At 49.1% G+C, this 14,560-nt stretch overlaps 38 non-coding genes and 2 pseudogenes across 38 annotated transcripts; all 40 read right to left on the bottom strand.

The window, feature by feature from the left end:
- Positions 1 to 107: 107 nt before the first annotated feature.
- On the bottom strand, positions 108 to 226 carry LOC149761942 (5S ribosomal RNA). The gene has a single exon (XR_016402282.1). It is a non-coding gene; the product is annotated as a 5S ribosomal RNA (ribosomal RNA).
- A 247-nt stretch (positions 227 to 473) lies between these two features.
- Positions 474 to 592, bottom strand: LOC149761943 (5S ribosomal RNA). The gene has a single exon (XR_016405421.1). It is a non-coding gene; the product is annotated as a 5S ribosomal RNA (ribosomal RNA).
- Positions 593 to 838: 246 nt separating this feature from the next.
- On the bottom strand, positions 839 to 957 carry LOC149761944 (5S ribosomal RNA). The gene has a single exon (XR_016410108.1). It is a non-coding gene; the product is annotated as a 5S ribosomal RNA (ribosomal RNA).
- Positions 958 to 1,203: 246 nt separating this feature from the next.
- LOC149761945 (5S ribosomal RNA) lies at positions 1,204 to 1,322 on the bottom strand. Its single transcript, XR_016402284.1, has one exon. It is a non-coding gene; the product is annotated as a 5S ribosomal RNA (ribosomal RNA).
- Positions 1,323 to 1,569: 247 nt separating this feature from the next.
- LOC149761946 (5S ribosomal RNA) lies at positions 1,570 to 1,688 on the bottom strand. The gene has a single exon (XR_016405422.1). It is a non-coding gene; the product is annotated as a 5S ribosomal RNA (ribosomal RNA).
- Positions 1,689 to 1,934: 246 nt separating this feature from the next.
- LOC149761947 (5S ribosomal RNA) lies at positions 1,935 to 2,053 on the bottom strand. The gene has a single exon (XR_016401463.1). It is a non-coding gene; the product is annotated as a 5S ribosomal RNA (ribosomal RNA).
- A 246-nt stretch (positions 2,054 to 2,299) lies between these two features.
- On the bottom strand, positions 2,300 to 2,417 carry LOC149761948 (5S ribosomal RNA). Its single transcript, XR_016408978.1, has one exon. It is a non-coding gene; the product is annotated as a 5S ribosomal RNA (ribosomal RNA).
- A 246-nt stretch (positions 2,418 to 2,663) lies between these two features.
- On the bottom strand, positions 2,664 to 2,782 carry LOC149761949 (5S ribosomal RNA). The gene has a single exon (XR_016412899.1). It is a non-coding gene; the product is annotated as a 5S ribosomal RNA (ribosomal RNA).
- A 247-nt stretch (positions 2,783 to 3,029) lies between these two features.
- Positions 3,030 to 3,148, bottom strand: LOC149761950 (5S ribosomal RNA). The gene has a single exon (XR_016412174.1). It is a non-coding gene; the product is annotated as a 5S ribosomal RNA (ribosomal RNA).
- Positions 3,149 to 3,391: 243 nt separating this feature from the next.
- Positions 3,392 to 3,510, bottom strand: LOC149761951 (5S ribosomal RNA). Its single transcript, XR_016406926.1, has one exon. It is a non-coding gene; the product is annotated as a 5S ribosomal RNA (ribosomal RNA).
- A 246-nt stretch (positions 3,511 to 3,756) lies between these two features.
- LOC149761952 (5S ribosomal RNA) lies at positions 3,757 to 3,875 on the bottom strand. Its single transcript, XR_016402285.1, has one exon. It is a non-coding gene; the product is annotated as a 5S ribosomal RNA (ribosomal RNA).
- Positions 3,876 to 4,122: 247 nt separating this feature from the next.
- LOC149761953 (5S ribosomal RNA) lies at positions 4,123 to 4,241 on the bottom strand. Its single transcript, XR_016410109.1, has one exon. It is a non-coding gene; the product is annotated as a 5S ribosomal RNA (ribosomal RNA).
- A 247-nt stretch (positions 4,242 to 4,488) lies between these two features.
- LOC149761954 (5S ribosomal RNA) lies at positions 4,489 to 4,607 on the bottom strand. Its single transcript, XR_016402332.1, has one exon. It is a non-coding gene; the product is annotated as a 5S ribosomal RNA (ribosomal RNA).
- Positions 4,608 to 4,854: 247 nt separating this feature from the next.
- Positions 4,855 to 4,973, bottom strand: LOC149761955 (5S ribosomal RNA). The gene has a single exon (XR_016407866.1). It is a non-coding gene; the product is annotated as a 5S ribosomal RNA (ribosomal RNA).
- A 246-nt stretch (positions 4,974 to 5,219) lies between these two features.
- On the bottom strand, positions 5,220 to 5,338 carry LOC149761956 (5S ribosomal RNA). Its single transcript, XR_016400825.1, has one exon. It is a non-coding gene; the product is annotated as a 5S ribosomal RNA (ribosomal RNA).
- Positions 5,339 to 5,584: 246 nt separating this feature from the next.
- Positions 5,585 to 5,703, bottom strand: LOC149761957 (5S ribosomal RNA). The gene has a single exon (XR_016405922.1). It is a non-coding gene; the product is annotated as a 5S ribosomal RNA (ribosomal RNA).
- Positions 5,704 to 5,949: 246 nt separating this feature from the next.
- Positions 5,950 to 6,068, bottom strand: LOC149761958 (5S ribosomal RNA). The gene has a single exon (XR_016402170.1). It is a non-coding gene; the product is annotated as a 5S ribosomal RNA (ribosomal RNA).
- A 246-nt stretch (positions 6,069 to 6,314) lies between these two features.
- On the bottom strand, positions 6,315 to 6,433 carry LOC149761959 (5S ribosomal RNA). Its single transcript, XR_016412991.1, has one exon. It is a non-coding gene; the product is annotated as a 5S ribosomal RNA (ribosomal RNA).
- Positions 6,434 to 6,679: 246 nt separating this feature from the next.
- LOC149761960 (5S ribosomal RNA) lies at positions 6,680 to 6,798 on the bottom strand. The gene has a single exon (XR_016402183.1). It is a non-coding gene; the product is annotated as a 5S ribosomal RNA (ribosomal RNA).
- Positions 6,799 to 7,045: 247 nt separating this feature from the next.
- Positions 7,046 to 7,164, bottom strand: LOC149761961 (5S ribosomal RNA). Its single transcript, XR_016406737.1, has one exon. It is a non-coding gene; the product is annotated as a 5S ribosomal RNA (ribosomal RNA).
- A 246-nt stretch (positions 7,165 to 7,410) lies between these two features.
- On the bottom strand, positions 7,411 to 7,529 carry LOC149761962 (5S ribosomal RNA). Its single transcript, XR_016412992.1, has one exon. It is a non-coding gene; the product is annotated as a 5S ribosomal RNA (ribosomal RNA).
- Positions 7,530 to 7,774: 245 nt separating this feature from the next.
- On the bottom strand, positions 7,775 to 7,893 carry LOC149761963 (5S ribosomal RNA; annotated as a pseudogene).
- Positions 7,894 to 8,139: 246 nt separating this feature from the next.
- Positions 8,140 to 8,258, bottom strand: LOC149761964 (5S ribosomal RNA). The gene has a single exon (XR_016412175.1). It is a non-coding gene; the product is annotated as a 5S ribosomal RNA (ribosomal RNA).
- A 247-nt stretch (positions 8,259 to 8,505) lies between these two features.
- Positions 8,506 to 8,624, bottom strand: LOC149761965 (5S ribosomal RNA). The gene has a single exon (XR_016407868.1). It is a non-coding gene; the product is annotated as a 5S ribosomal RNA (ribosomal RNA).
- A 246-nt stretch (positions 8,625 to 8,870) lies between these two features.
- On the bottom strand, positions 8,871 to 8,989 carry LOC149761966 (5S ribosomal RNA). The gene has a single exon (XR_016412993.1). It is a non-coding gene; the product is annotated as a 5S ribosomal RNA (ribosomal RNA).
- Positions 8,990 to 9,235: 246 nt separating this feature from the next.
- On the bottom strand, positions 9,236 to 9,354 carry LOC149761967 (5S ribosomal RNA). The gene has a single exon (XR_016402184.1). It is a non-coding gene; the product is annotated as a 5S ribosomal RNA (ribosomal RNA).
- Positions 9,355 to 9,601: 247 nt separating this feature from the next.
- On the bottom strand, positions 9,602 to 9,720 carry LOC149761968 (5S ribosomal RNA). Its single transcript, XR_016406739.1, has one exon. It is a non-coding gene; the product is annotated as a 5S ribosomal RNA (ribosomal RNA).
- Positions 9,721 to 9,966: 246 nt separating this feature from the next.
- LOC149761969 (5S ribosomal RNA) lies at positions 9,967 to 10,085 on the bottom strand. The gene has a single exon (XR_016412994.1). It is a non-coding gene; the product is annotated as a 5S ribosomal RNA (ribosomal RNA).
- Positions 10,086 to 10,330: 245 nt separating this feature from the next.
- On the bottom strand, positions 10,331 to 10,449 carry LOC149761970 (5S ribosomal RNA; annotated as a pseudogene).
- Positions 10,450 to 10,695: 246 nt separating this feature from the next.
- LOC149761971 (5S ribosomal RNA) lies at positions 10,696 to 10,814 on the bottom strand. The gene has a single exon (XR_016412176.1). It is a non-coding gene; the product is annotated as a 5S ribosomal RNA (ribosomal RNA).
- Positions 10,815 to 11,061: 247 nt separating this feature from the next.
- On the bottom strand, positions 11,062 to 11,180 carry LOC149761972 (5S ribosomal RNA). Its single transcript, XR_016407869.1, has one exon. It is a non-coding gene; the product is annotated as a 5S ribosomal RNA (ribosomal RNA).
- Positions 11,181 to 11,426: 246 nt separating this feature from the next.
- Positions 11,427 to 11,545, bottom strand: LOC149761973 (5S ribosomal RNA). The gene has a single exon (XR_016412995.1). It is a non-coding gene; the product is annotated as a 5S ribosomal RNA (ribosomal RNA).
- Positions 11,546 to 11,791: 246 nt separating this feature from the next.
- Positions 11,792 to 11,910, bottom strand: LOC149761974 (5S ribosomal RNA). The gene has a single exon (XR_016410110.1). It is a non-coding gene; the product is annotated as a 5S ribosomal RNA (ribosomal RNA).
- A 245-nt stretch (positions 11,911 to 12,155) lies between these two features.
- On the bottom strand, positions 12,156 to 12,274 carry LOC149761975 (5S ribosomal RNA). Its single transcript, XR_016405924.1, has one exon. It is a non-coding gene; the product is annotated as a 5S ribosomal RNA (ribosomal RNA).
- A 245-nt stretch (positions 12,275 to 12,519) lies between these two features.
- On the bottom strand, positions 12,520 to 12,638 carry LOC149761976 (5S ribosomal RNA). Its single transcript, XR_016406850.1, has one exon. It is a non-coding gene; the product is annotated as a 5S ribosomal RNA (ribosomal RNA).
- Positions 12,639 to 12,884: 246 nt separating this feature from the next.
- Positions 12,885 to 13,003, bottom strand: LOC149761977 (5S ribosomal RNA). The gene has a single exon (XR_016401726.1). It is a non-coding gene; the product is annotated as a 5S ribosomal RNA (ribosomal RNA).
- Positions 13,004 to 13,250: 247 nt separating this feature from the next.
- On the bottom strand, positions 13,251 to 13,369 carry LOC149761978 (5S ribosomal RNA). Its single transcript, XR_016412653.1, has one exon. It is a non-coding gene; the product is annotated as a 5S ribosomal RNA (ribosomal RNA).
- A 246-nt stretch (positions 13,370 to 13,615) lies between these two features.
- LOC149761979 (5S ribosomal RNA) lies at positions 13,616 to 13,734 on the bottom strand. The gene has a single exon (XR_016412996.1). It is a non-coding gene; the product is annotated as a 5S ribosomal RNA (ribosomal RNA).
- A 246-nt stretch (positions 13,735 to 13,980) lies between these two features.
- LOC149761980 (5S ribosomal RNA) lies at positions 13,981 to 14,099 on the bottom strand. The gene has a single exon (XR_016410111.1). It is a non-coding gene; the product is annotated as a 5S ribosomal RNA (ribosomal RNA).
- Positions 14,100 to 14,344: 245 nt separating this feature from the next.
- LOC149761981 (5S ribosomal RNA) lies at positions 14,345 to 14,463 on the bottom strand. Its single transcript, XR_016408247.1, has one exon. It is a non-coding gene; the product is annotated as a 5S ribosomal RNA (ribosomal RNA).
- Between the last annotated feature and the right edge of the window lie 97 nt (positions 14,464 to 14,560).

The raw sequence follows: 14,560 nt of genomic DNA on the forward strand, positions 1-14,560 counted from the left end.
CTCAGTTTATTTTCGGGGGAAAAAAATTATCCGAAGAGGAAAAGCCAAAAGCCGAAAAATTAAAAATAAATGTTATCAAAAAATAAAAAAGCGGGCAAAAAATAAAAGGGGTGCAACACGAGGACTTCCCAGGGGGTCACCCATCCTAGTACTACTCTCGCCCAAGCACGCTTAACTGCGAAGTTCTGATGGGATCCGGTGCATTAGTGCTGGTATGATCGCACCCATGATATGCCCTTCGAAACTCCCTTTTATGACAAAGCAGCAGACCTCGACCGCCCGAGACATTCGCGCTGCCGGGGCCGTTCTGGCGTAGGATTCAACGCGCTGGTCCCGCTATGCGGCATGGCACCGCCAGTCTCCGGACTCAGTTTATTGTCGGGGGAAAAAAATTATCCGAAGAGGAAAAGCCAAAAGCCAAAAAATTAAAAATAAATATTATCAAAAAATAAAAAAGCGGGCAAAAAATAAAAAGGGTGCAACACGAGGACTTCTCAGGGGTTCACCCATCCTAGTACTACTCTCGCCCAAGCACGCTTAACTGCGGAGTTCTGATGGGATCCGGTGCATTAGTGCTGGTATGATCGCACCCAAGACATGCCCTTCGAAACTCCCTTTTATGACAAAGCAGCAGACCTCGACGGCCCGAGACCTTCGCGCTGCCGGGGCCGTTCTGGCGTAGGATTCAACACGCTGTTCCGCTATGTGGCATGGCACCGCCAGTCTCCGGACTCAGTTTATTGTCGGAGGAAAAAAATTATCCGAAGAGGAAAAGCCAAAAGCCGAAAAATTAAAAATAAATATTATCAAAAAATAAAAAAGCGGGCAAAAAATAAAAGGGGTGCAACACGAGGACTTCCCAGGGGGTCACCCATCCTAGTACTACTCTCGCCCAAGCACGCTTAACTGCGGAGTTCTGATGGGATCCGGTGCATTAGTGCTGGTATGATCGCACCCATGACATGCCCATCGAAACACCCTTTTATGACAAAGCAGCAGACCTCGACGGCCCGAGACATTCGCGCTGCCGGGGCCGTTCTGGCGTAGGATTCAACGCGCTGTTCCGCTATGCGGCATGGCACCGCGAGTCTCCGGACTCAGTTTATTTTCGGGGGAAAAAAATTATCCGAAGAGGAAAAGCCAAAAGCCGAAAAATTAAAAATAAATGTTATCAAAAAATAAAAAAGCGGGCAAAAAATAAAAGGGGTGCAACACGAGGACTTCCCAGGGGGTCACCCATCCTAGTACTACTCTCGCCCAAGCACGCTTAACTGCGAAGTTCTGATGGGATCCGGTGCATTAGTGCTGGTATGATCGCACCCATGATATGCCCTTCGAAACTCCCTTTTATGACAAAGCAGCAGACCTCGACCGCCCGAGACATTCGCGCTGCCGGGGCCGTTCTGGCGTAGGATTCAACGCGCTGGTCCCGCTATGCGGCATGGCACCGCCAGTCTCCGGACTCAGTTTATTGTCGGGGGAAAAAAATTATCCGAAGAGGAAAAGCCAAAAGCCAAAAAATTAAAAATAAATATTATCAAAAAATAAAAAAGCGGGCAAAAAATAAAAAGGGTGCAACACGAGGACTTCTCAGGGGTTCACCCATCCTAGTACTACTCTCGCCCAAGCACGCTTAACTGCGGAGTTCTGATGGGATCCGGTGCATTAGTGCTGGTATGATCGCACCCAAGACATGCCCTTCGAAACTCCCTTTTATGACAAAGCAGCAGACCTCGACGGCCCGAGACCTTCGCGCTGCCGGGGCCGTTCTGGCGTAGGATTCAACACGCTGTTCCGCTATGCGGCATGGCACCGCCAGTCTCCGGACTCAGTTTATTTTCGGGGGAAAAAAATTATCCGAAGAGGAAAAGACAAAAGCCGAAAAATAAAAAATAAATGTTATCAAAAAATAAAAAAGCGGGCAAAAAATAAAAGGGGTGCAACACGAGGACTTCCCAGGGGGTCACCCATCCTAGTACTACTCTCGCCCAAGCACGCTTAACTGCAGAGTTCTGATGGGATCCGGTGCATTAGTGCTGGTATGATCGCACCCATGACATGCCCTTCGAAACTCCCTTTTTTGACAAAGCAGCAGACCTCGACGGCCCGAGACATTCGCGCTGCCGGGGCCGTTCTGGCGTATGATTCAACGCGCTGTTCCGCTATGCGGCATGGCACCGCCAGTCTCCAGACTCAGTTTATTTTCGGGGGGAAAAAATTATCCGAAGAGGAAAACCCAAAAGCCAAAAAACTAAAAATAAATATTATCAAAAAATAAAAAAGCGGGCAAAAAATAAAAAGGGTGCAACACGAGGACTTCCCAGGGGTCACCCATCCTAGTACTTCTCTCGCCCAAGCACGCTTAACTGCGGAGTTATGATGGGATCCGGTGCATTAGTGCTGGTATGATCGCACCCATGACATGCCCTTCGAAACTCCCTTTTATGACAAAGCAGCAGACCGCGACGGCGCGAGACATTCGCGCTGCCGGGGCCGTTCTGGCGTAGGATTCAACGCGCTGTTCCGCTATGCGGCATGGCACCGCCAGTCTCCGGACTCAGTTTATTTTCGGGAAAAAAAAATTATCCGAAGAGGAAAACCCAAAAGCCGAAAAATTAAAAATTAATATTATCAAAAAATAAAAAAGCGGGCAAAAAATAAAAAGAGTGCAACACGAGGACTTCCCAGGGGGTCACCCATCCTAGTACTACTCTCGCCCAAGCACGCTTAACTGCGGAGTTCTGATGGGATCCGGTGCATTAGTGCTGGTATGATCGCACCCATGACATGCCCTTCGAAACTCCCTTTTATGACAAAGCAGCAGACCTCGACGGCCCGAGACATTCCCGCTGCCGGGGCCGTTCTGGCGTAGGATTCAACGCGCTGGTCCCGCTATGCGGCATGGCACCGCCAGTCTCCGGACTCAGTTTATTGTCGGAGGAAAAAAATTATCCGAAGAGGAAAAGCCAAAAGCCGAAAAATTAAAAATAAATATTATCAAAAAATAAAAAAGCGGGCAAAAAATAAAAAGGGTGCAACACGAGGACTTCCCAGGGGGTCACCCATCCTAGTACTACTCTCGCCCAAGCACGCTTAACTGCGGAGTTCTGATGGGATCCGGTGCATTAGTGCTGGTATGATCGCACCCAAGACATGCCCTTCGAAACTCCCTTTTATGACAAAGCAGCAGACCTCGACGGCCCGAGACATTCGCGCTGCCGGGGCCGTTCTGGCGTAGGATTCAACGCGCTGTTCCGCTATGCGGCATGGCACCGCCAGTCTCCGGACTCAGTTTATTTTCGGGGAAAAAAAATTATCCGAAGAGGAAAAGACAAAAGCTGAAAAATAAAAAATAAATGTTATCAAAAAATAAAAAAGCGGGCAAAAAATAAAGGTGCAACACGAGGACTTCCCAGGGGGTCACCCATCCTAGTACTACTCTTGCCCAAGCACGCTTAACTGCAGAGTTCTGATGGGATCCGGTGCATTAGTGCTGGTATGATCGCACCCATGACATGCCCATCGAAACACCCTTTTATGACAAAGTAGCAGACCTCGACGGCCCGAGACATTCGCGCTGCCGGGGCCGTTCTGGCGTAGGATTCAACGCGCTGTTCCGCTATGCGGCATGGCACCGCGAGTCTCTGGACTCAGTTTATTTTCGGGGGAAAAAAATTATCCGAAGAGGAAAAGCCAAAAGCCGAAAAATTAAAAATAAATGTTATCAAAAAATAAAAAAGCGGGCAAAAAATAAAAGGGGTGCAACACGAGGACTTCCCAGGGGGTCACCCATCCTAGTACTACTCTCGCCCAAGCACGCTTAACTGCGAAGTTCTGATGGGATCCGGTGCATTAGTGCTGGTATGATCGCACCCATGATATGCCCTTCGAAACTCCCTTTTATGACAAAGCAGCAGACCTCGACCGCCCGAGACATTCGCGCTGCCGGGGCCGTTCTGGCGTAGGATTCAACGCGCTGGTCCCGCTATGCGGCATGGCACCGCCAGTCTCCGGACTCAGTTTATTGTCGGGGGAAAAAAATTATCCGAAAAGGAAAAGCCAAAAGCCAAAAAATTAAAAATAAATATTATCAAAAAATAAAAAAGCGGGCAAAAAATAAAAGGGGTGCAACACGAGGACTTCCCAGGGGGTCACCCATCCTAGTACTACTCTCGCCCAAGCACGCTTAACTGCGGAGTTCTGATGGGATCCGGTGCATTAGTGCTGGTATGATCGCACCCATGACATGCCCATCGAAACACCCTTTTATGACATAGCAGCAGACCTCGACGGCCCGAGACATTCGCGCTGCCGGGGCCGTTCTGGCGTAGGATTCAACGCGCTGGTCCCGCTATGCGGCATGGCACCGCCAGTCTCCGGACTCAGTTTATTGTCGGGGGAAAAAAATTATCCGAAAAGGAAAAGCCAAAAAATTAAAAATTAAAAATAAATATTATCAAAAAATAAAAAAGCGGGCAAAAAATAAAAAGGGTGCAACACGAGGACTTCCTAGGGGGTCACCCATCCTAGTACTACTCTCGCCCAAGCACGCTTAACTGCGGAGTTCTGATGGGATCCGGTGCATTAGTGCTGGTATGATCGCACCCAAGACATGCCCTTCGAAACTCCCTTTTATGACAAAGCAGCAGACCTCGACGGCCCGAGACATTCACGCTGCCGGGGCCGTTCTGGCGTAGGATTCAACGCGCTGGTCCCGCTATGCGGCATGGCACCGCCAGTCTCCAGACTCAGTTTATTGTCGGAGGAAAAAAATTATCCGAAGAGGAAAAGCCAAAAGCCGAAAAATTAAAAATAAATATTATCAAAAAATAAAAAAGCGGGCAAAAAATAAAAAGGGTGGAACACGAGGACTTCCCAGGGGGTCACCCATCCTTGTACTACTCTCGCCCAAGCACGCTTAACTGCGGAGTTCTGATGGGATCCGGTGCATTAGTGCTGGTATGATCGCACCCAAGACATGCCCTTCGAAACTCCCTTTTAAGACAAAGCAGCAGACCTCGACGGCCCGAGACATTCGCGCTGCCGGGGCCGTTCTGGCGTATGATTCAACGCGCTGTTCCGCTATGCGGCATGGCACCGCCTGTCTCCGGACTCAGTTTATTTTCGGGGGAAAAAAATTATCCGAAGAGGAAAAGCCAAAAGCCAAAAAATTAAAAATAAATATTATCAAAAAATAAAAAAGTGGGCAAAAAATAAAAGGGGTGCAACACGAGGACTTCCCAGGGGGTCACCCAACCTAGTACTACTCTCGCCCAAGCACGCTTAACTGCGGAGTTCTGATGGGATCCGGTGCATTAGTGCTGGTATGATTGCACCCATGACATGCCTATCGAAACACCCTTTTATGACAAAGCAGCAGACCTCGACGGCCCGAGACATTCGCGCTGCCGGGGCCGTTCTGGCGTAGGATTCAACGCGCTGTTCCGCTATGCGGCATGGCACCGCGGGTCTCCGGACTCAGTTTATTTTCGGGGGAAAAAAATTATCCGAAGAGGAAAAGCCAAAAGCCGAAAAATTAAAAATAAATGTTATCAAAAAATAAAAAAGCGGGCAAAAAATAAAAGGGGTGCAACACGAGGACTTCCCAGGGGGTCACCCATCCTAGTACTACTCTCGCCCAAGCACGCTTAACTGCGGAGTTATGATGGGATCCGGTGCATTAGTGCTGGTATGATCGCACCCATGACATGCCCTTCGAAACTCCCTTTTATGACAAAGCAGCAGACCGCGACGGCACGAGACATTCGCGCTGCCGGGGCCGTTCTGGCGTATGATTCAACGCGCTGTTCCGCTATGCGGCATGGCACCGCCAGTCTCCGGACTCAGTTTATTGTCGGAGGAAAAAAATTATCCGAAGAGAAAAAGCCAAAAGCCGAAAAATTAAAAATAAATATTATCAAAAAATAAAAAACCGGGCAAAAAATAAAAAGGGTGCAACACGAGGACTTCCCAGGGGGTCACCCATCCTAGTACTACTCTCGCCCAAGCACGCTTAACAGCGGAGTTCTGATGGGATCCGGTGCATTAGTGCTGGTATGATCGCACCCAAGACATGCCCTTCGAAACTCCCTTTTAAGACAAAGCAGCAGACCTCGACGGCCCGAGACATTCGCGCTGCCGGGGCCGTTCTGGCGTATGATTCAACGCGCTGTTCCGCTATGCGGCATGGCACCGCCAGTCTCCGGACTCAGTTTATTTTCGGGGGGAAAAAATTATCCGAAGAGGAAAAGCCAAAAGCCAAAAAATTAAAAATAAATATTATCAAAAAATAAAAAAGTGGGCAAAAAATAAAAGGGGTGCAACACGAGGACTTCCCAGGGGGTCACCCAACCTAGTACTACTCTCGCCCAAGCACGCTTAACTGCGGAGTTCTGATGGGATCCGGTGCATTAGTGCTGGTATGATCGCACCCATGACATGCCCTTCGAAACTCCCTTTTATGACAAAGCAGCAGACCGCGACGGCACGAGACATTCGCGCTGCCGAGGCCGTTCTGGCGTAGGATTCAACGCGCTGTTCCGCTATGCGGCATGGCACCGCCAGTCTCCGGACTCAGTTTATTTTCGGAAAAAAAAAATTATCCGAAGAGAAAAAGCCAAAAGCCGAAAAATTAAAAATAAATATTATCAAAAAATAAAAAAGCGGGCAAAAAATAAAAAGGGTGCAACACGGGGACTTCCCAGGGGGTCACCCATCCTAGTACTACTCTCGCCCAAGCACGCTTAACTGCAGAGTTCTGATGGGATCCGGTGCATTAGTGCTGGTATGATCGCACCCATGACATGCCCTTCGAAACTCCCTTTTATGACAAAGCAGCAGACCTCGACGGCCCGAGACATTCACGCTGCCGGGGCCGTTCTGGCGTAGGATTCAACGCGCTGGTCCCGCCATGCGGCATGGCACCGCCAGTCTCCGGACTCAGTTTATTGTCGGAGGAAAAAAATTATCCGAAGAGGAAAAGCCAAAAGCCGAAAAATTAAAAATAAATATTATCAAAAAATAAAAAAGCGGGCAAAAAATAAAAAGGGTGCAACACGAGGACTTCCCAGGGGGTCACCCATCCTAGTACTACTCTCGCCCAAGCACGCTTAACTGCGGACTTCTGATGGGATCCGGTGCATTAGTGCTGATATGATCGCACCCAAGACATGCCCTTCGAAACTCCCTTTTAAAACAAAGCAGCAGACCTCGACGGCCCGAGACATTCGCGCTGCCGGGGCCGTTCTGGCGTATGATTCAACGCGCTGTTCCGCTATGCGGCATGGCACCGCCAGTCTCTGGACTCAGTTTATTTTCGGGGGGAAAAAATTATCCGAAGAGGAAAAGCCAAAAGCCAAAAAATTAAAAATAAATATTATCAAAAAATAAAAAAGTGGGCAAAAAATAAAAGGGGTGCAACACGAGGACTTCCCAGGGGGTCACCCAACCTAGTACTACTCTCGCCCAAGCACGCTTAACTGCGGAGTTCTGATGGGATCCGGTGCATTAGTGCTGGTATGATCGCACCCATGACATGCCTATCGAAACATCCTTTTATGACAAAGCAGCAGACCTCGACGGCCCGAGACATTCGCGCTGCCGGGGCCGTTCTGGCGTAGGATTCAACGCGCTGTTCCGCTATGCGGCATGGCACCGCGGGTCCCCGGACTCAGTTTATTTTCGGGGGAAAAAAATTATCCGAAGAGGAAAAGCCAAAAGCCGAAAAATTAAAAATAAATATTATCAAAAAATAAAAAAAGGGCAAAAAATAAAAGGGGTGCAACACGAGTACTTCCCCGGGGGTCACCCATCCTAGTTCTACTCTCGCCCAAGCACGCTTAACTGCGGAGTTATGATGGGATCCGGTGCATTAGTGCTGGTATGATCGCACCCATGACATGCCCTTCGAAACTCCCTTTTATGACAAAGCAGCAGACCGCGACGGCACGAGACATTCGCGCTGCCGGGGCCGTTCTGGCGTATGATTCAACGCGCTGTTCCGCTATGCGGCATGGCACCGCCAGTCTCCGGACTCAGTTTATTGTCGGAGAAAAAAAATTATCCGAAGAGGAAAAGCCAAAAGCCGAAAAATTAAAAATAAATATTATCAAAAAATAAAAAACCGGGCAAAAAATAAAAAGGGTGCAACACGAGGACTTCCCAGGGGGTCACCCATCCTAGTACTACTCTCGCCCAAGCACGCTTAACTGCGGAGTTCTGATGGGATCCGGTGCATTAGTGCTGGTATGATCGCACCCAAGACATGCCCTTCGAAACTCCCTTTTATGACAAAGCAGCAGACCTCGACGGCCCGAGACATTCACGCTGCCGGGGCCGTTCTGGCGTAGGATTCAACGCGCTGGTCCCGCTATGCGGCATGGCACCGCCAGTCTCCAGACTCAGTTTATTGTCGGAGGAAAAAAATTATCCGAAGAGGAAAAGCCAAAAGCCGAAAAATTAAAAATAAATATTATCAAAAAATAAAAAAGCGGGCAAAAAATAAAAAGGGTGGAACACGAGGACTTCCCAGGGGGTCACCCATCCTTGTACTACTCTCGCCCAAGCACGCTTAACTGCGGAGTTCTGATGGGATCCGGTGCATTAGTGCTGGTATGATCGCACCCAAGACATGCCCTTCGAAACTCCCTTTTAAGACAAAGCAGCAGACCTCGACGGCCCGAGACATTCGCGCTGCCGGGGCCGTTCTGGCGTATGATTCAACGCGCTGTTCCGCTATGCGGCATGACACCGCCAGTCTCCGGACTCAGTTTATTTTCGGGGGGAAAAAATTATCCGAAGAGGAAAAGCCAAAAGCCAAAAAATTAAAAATAAATATTATCAAAAAATAAAAAAGTGGGCAAAAAATAAAAGGGGTGCAACACGAGGACTTCCCAGGGGGTCACCCAACCTAGTACTACTCTCGCCCAAGCACGCTTAACTGCGGAGTTCTGATGGGATCCGGTGCATTAGTGCTGGTATGATCGCACCCATGACATGCCCTTCGAAACTCCCTTTTATGACAAAGCAGCAGACCGCGACGGCACGAGACATTCGCGCTGCCGAGGCCGTTCTGGCGTAGGATTCAACGCGCTGTTCCGCTATGCGGCATGGCACCGCCAGTCTCCGGACTCAGTTTATTTTCGGAAAAAAAAAATTATCCGAAGAGAAAAAGCCAAAAGCCGAAAAATTAAAAATAAATATTATCAAAAAATAAAAAAGCGGGCAAAAAATAAAAAGGGTGCAACACGGGGACTTCCCAGGGGGTCACCCATCCTAGTACTACTCTCGCCCAAGCACGCTTAACTGCAGAGTTCTGATGGGATCCGGTGCATTAGTGCTGGTATGATCGCACCCATGACATGCCCTTCGAAACTCCCTTTTATGACAAAGCAGCAGACCTCGACGGCCCGAGACATTCACGCTGCCGGGGCCGTTCTGGCGTAGGATTCAACGCGCTGGTCCCGCCATGCGGCATGGCACCGCCAGTCTCCGGACTCAGTTTATTGTCGGAGGAAAAAAATTATCCGAAGAGGAAAAGCCAAAAGCCGAAAAATTAAAAATAAATATTATCAAAAAATAAAAAAGCGGGCAAAAAATAAAAAGGGTGCAACACGAGGACTTCCCAGGGGGTCACCCATCCTAGTACTACTCTCGCCCAAGCACGCTTAACTGCGGACTTCTGATGGGATCCGGTGCATTAGTGCTGATATGATCGCACCCAAGACATGCCCTTCGAAACTCCCTTTTAAAACAAAGCAGCAGACCTCGACGGCCCGAGACATTCGCGCTGCCGGGGCCGTTCTGGCGTATGATTCAACGCGCTGTTCCGCTATGCGGCATGGCACCGCCAGTCTCTGGACTCAGTTTATTTTCGGGGGGAAAAAATTATCCGAAGAGGAAAAGCCAAAAGCCAAAAAATTAAAAATAAATATTATCAAAAAATAAAAAAGTGGGCAAAAAATAAAAGGGGTGCAACACGAGGACTTCCCAGGGGGTCACCCAACCTAGTACTACTCTCGCCCAAGCACGCTTAACTGCGGAGTTCTGATGGGATCCGGTGCATTAGTGCTGGTATGATCGCACCCATGACATGCCTATCGAAACATCCTTTTATGACAAAGCAGCAGACCTCGACGGCCCGAGACATTCGCGCTGCCGGGGCCGTTCTGGCGTAGGATTCAACGCGCTGTTCCGCTATGCGGCATGGCACCGCGGGTCCCCGGACTCAGTTTATTTTCGGGGGAAAAAAATTATCCGAAGAGGAAAAGCCAAAAGCCGAAAAATTAAAAATAAATATTATCAAAAAATAAAAAAAGGGCAAAAAATAAAAGGGGTGCAACACGAGTACTTCCCCGGGGGTCACCCATCCTAGTTCTACTCTCGCCCAAGCACGCTTAACTGCGGAGTTATGATGGGATCCGGTGCATTAGTGCTGGTATGATCGCACCCATGACATGCCCTTCGAAACTCCCTTTTATGACAAAGCAGCAGACCGCGACGGCACGAGACATTCGCGCTGCCGGGGCCGTTCTGGCGTATGATTCAACGCGCTGTTCCGCTATGCGGCATGGCACCGCCAGTCTCCGGACTCAGTTTATTGTCGGAGAAAAAAAATTATCCGAAGAGGAAAAGCCAAAAGCCGAAAAATTAAAAATAAATATTATCAAAAAATAAAAAACCGGGCAAAAAATAAAAAGGGTGCAACACGAGGACTTCCCAGGGGGTCACCCATCCTAGTACTACTCTCGCCCAAGCACGCTTAACTGCGGAGTTCTGATGGGATCCGGTGCATTAGTGCTGGTATGATCGCACCCAAGACATGCCCTTCGAAACTCCCTTTTATGACAAAGCAGCAGACCTCGACGGCCCGAGACATTCACGCTGCCGGGGCCGTTCTGGCGTAGGATTCAACGCGCTGGTCCCGCTATGCGGCATGGCACCGCCAGTCTCCAGACTCAGTTTATTGTCGGAGGAAAAAAATTATCCGAAGAGGAAAAGCCAAAAGCCGAAAAATTAAAAATAAATATTATCAAAAAATAAAAAAGCGGGCAAAAAATAAAAAGGGTGGAACACGAGGACTTCCCAGGGGGTCACCCATCCTTGTACTACTCTCGCCCAAGCACGCTTAACTGCGGAGTTCTGATGGGATCCGGTGCATTAGTGCTGGTATGATCGCACCCAAGACATGCCCTTCGAAACTCCCTTTTAAGACAAAGCAGCAGACCTCGACGGCCCGAGACATTCGCGCTGCCGGGGCCGTTCTGGCGTATGATTCAACGCGCTGTTCCGCTATGCGGCATGACACCGCCAGTCTCCGGACTCAGTTTATTTTCGGGGGGAAAAAATTATCCGAAGAGGAAAAGCCAAAAGCCAAAAAATTAAAAATAAATATTATCAAAAAATAAAAAAGTGGGCAAAAAATAAAAGGGGTGCAACACGAGGACTTCCCAGGGGGTCACCCAACCTAGTACTACTCTCGCCCAAGCACGCTTAACTGCGGAGTTCTGATGGGATCCGGTGCATTAGTGCTGGTATGATCGCACCCATGACATGCCTATCGAAACACCCTTTTATGACAAAGCAGCAGACCTCGACGGCCCGGGACATTCGCGCTGCCGGGGCCGTTCTGGCATAGGATTCAACGCGCTGTTCCGCTATGCGGCATGGCACCGCGGGTCTCCGGACTCAGTTTATTTTCGGGGGAAAAAAATTATCCGAAGAGGAAAAGCCAAAAGCCGAAAAATTAAAAATAAATGTTATCAAAAAATAAAAAAGCGGGCAAAAAATAAAAGGGGTGCAACACGAGGACTTCCCAGGGGGTCACCCATCCTAGTACTACTCTCGCCCAAGCACGCTTAACTGCGGAGTTCTGATGGGATCCGGTGCATTAGTGCTGGTATGATCGCACCCATGATATGCCCTTCGAAACTCCCTTTTATGACAAAGCAGCAGACCTCGACGGCACGAGACATTCGCGCTGCCGGGGCCGTTCTGGCGTAGGATTCAACGCGCTGTTCCGCTATGCGGCATGGCACCGCGAGTCTCCGGACTCAGTTTATTTTCGAGGGAAAAAAATTATCCGAAGAGGAAAAGCCAAAAGCCAAAAAATTAAAAATAAATATTATCAAAAAATAAAAAAAGGGCAAAAAATAAAAGGGGTGCAACACGAGGACTTCCCAGGGGGTCACCCATCCTAGTACTACTCTCGCCCAAGCACGCTTAACTGCGGAGTTATGATGGGATCCGGTGCATTAGTGCTGGTATGATCGCACCCATGACATGCCCTTCGAAACTCCCTTTTATGACAAAGCAGCAGACCGCGACGGCACGAGACATTCGCGCTGCCGGGGCCGTTCTGGCGTATGATTCAACGCGCTGTTCCGCTATGCGGCATGGCACCGCCAGTCTCCGGACTCAGTTTATTTTCGGAAAAAAAAATTATCCGAAGAGGAAAGGCCAAAAGCCGAAAAATTAAAAATAAATATTATCAAAAAATAAAAAAGCGGGCAAAAAATTAAAAGGGTGCAACACGAGGACTTCCCAGGGGGTCACCCATCCAAGTACTTCTCTCGCCCAAGCACGCTTAACTGCGGAGTTATGATGGGATCCGGTGCATTAGTGCTGGTATGATCGCACCCATGACATGCCCTTCGAAACTCCCTTTTATGACAAAGCAGCAGACCGCGACGGCACGAGACATTCGCGCTGCCGGGGCCGTTCTGGCGTAGGATTCAACGCGCTGTTCCGCTATGCGGCATGGCACCGCCAGTCTCCGGACTCAGTTTATTTTCGGAAAAAAAAAATTATCCGAAGAAAAAAAGCCAAAAGCCGAAAAATTAAAAATAAATATTATCAAAAAATAAAAAAGCGGGCAAAAAATAAAAAGGGTGCAACACGGGGACTTCCCAGGGGGTCACCCATCCTAGTACTACTCTCGCCCAAACACGCTTAACTGCGGAGTTCTGATGGGATCCGGTGCATTAGTGCTGGTATGATCGCACCCATGACATGCCCTTCGAAACTCCCTTTTATGACAAAGCAGCAGACCTCGACGGCCCGAGACATTCACGCTGCCGGGGCCGTTCTGGCGTAGGATTCAACGCGCTGGTCCCGCTATGCGGCATGGCACCGCCAGTCTCCGGACTCAGTTTATTGTCGGAGGAAAAAAATTATCCGAAGAGGAAAAGCCAAAAGCCGAAAAATTAAAAATAAATATTATCAAAAAATAAAAAAGCGGGCAAAAAATAAAAAGGGTGCAACACGAGGACTTCCCAGGGGGTCACCCATCCTAGTACTACTCTCGCCCAAGCACGCTTAACTACGGAGTTCTGATGGGATCCGGTGCATTAGTGCTGGTATGATCGCACCCAAGACATGCCCTTCGAAACTCCCTTTTAAGACAAAGCAGCAGACCTCGACGGCCCGAGACATTCGCGCTGCCGGGGCCGTTCTGGCGTATGATTCAACGCGCTGTTCCGCTATGCGGCATGGCACCGCCAGTCTCCGGACTCAGTTTATTTTCGGAGGGAAAAAATTATCCGAAGAGGAAAAGCCAAAAGCCAAAAAATTAAAAATAAATATTATCAAAAAATAAAAAAGTGGGCAAAAAATAAAAGGGGTGCAACACGAGGACTTCCCAGGGGGTCACCCAACCTAGTACTACTCTCGCCCAAGCACGCTTAACTGCGGAGTTCTGATGGGATCCGGTGCATTAGTGCTGGTATGATCGCACCCATGACATGCCTATCGAAACATCCTTTTATGACAAAGCAGCAGACCTCGACGGCCCGAGACATTCGCGCTGCCGGGGCCGTTCTGGCGTAGGATTCAACGCGCTGTTCCGCTATGCGGCATGGCACCACGGGTCCCCGGACTCAGTTTATTTTCGGGGGAAAAAAATTATCCGAAGAGGAAAAGCCAAAAGCCGAAAAATTAAAAATAAATGTTATCAAAAAATAAAAAAGCGGGCAAAAAATAAAAGGGGTGCAACACGAGGACTTCCCAGGGGGTCACCCATCCTAGTACTACTCTCGCCCAAGCACGCTTAACTGCGGAGTTCTGATGGGATCCGGTGCATTAGTGCTGGTATGATCGCACCCATGATATGCCCTTCGAAACTCCCTTTTATGACAAAGCAGCAGACCTCGACGGCACGAGACATTCGCGCTGCCGGGGCCGTTCTGGCGTAGGATTCAACGCGCTGTTCCGCTATGCGGCATGGCACCGCGAGTCTCCGGACTCAGTTTATTTTCGAGGAAAAAAAATTATCCGAAGAGGAAAAGCCAACAGCCGAAAAATTAAAAATAAATATTATCAAAAAATAAAAAAAGGGCAAAAAATAAAAGGGGTGCAACACGAGGACTTCCCAGGGGGTCACCCATCCTAGTACTACTCTCGCCCAAGCACGCTTAACTGCGGAGTTATGATGGGATCCGGTGCATTAGTGATGGTATGATCGCACCCATGACATGCCCTTCGAAACTCCCTTTTATGACAAAGCAGCAGACCGCGACGGCACGAGACATTCGCGCTGCCGGGGCCGTTCTGGCGTATGATTCAA

The sequence above is a fragment of the Phoenix dactylifera genome, chromosome 4, assembly GCF_051530095.1.
Source record: "Phoenix dactylifera cultivar Ajwa chromosome 4, Ajwa_hap1_PhDact_Kaust_v1.1, whole genome shotgun sequence".
NCBI lineage: Eukaryota > Viridiplantae > Streptophyta > Magnoliopsida > Arecales > Arecaceae > Phoenix > Phoenix dactylifera.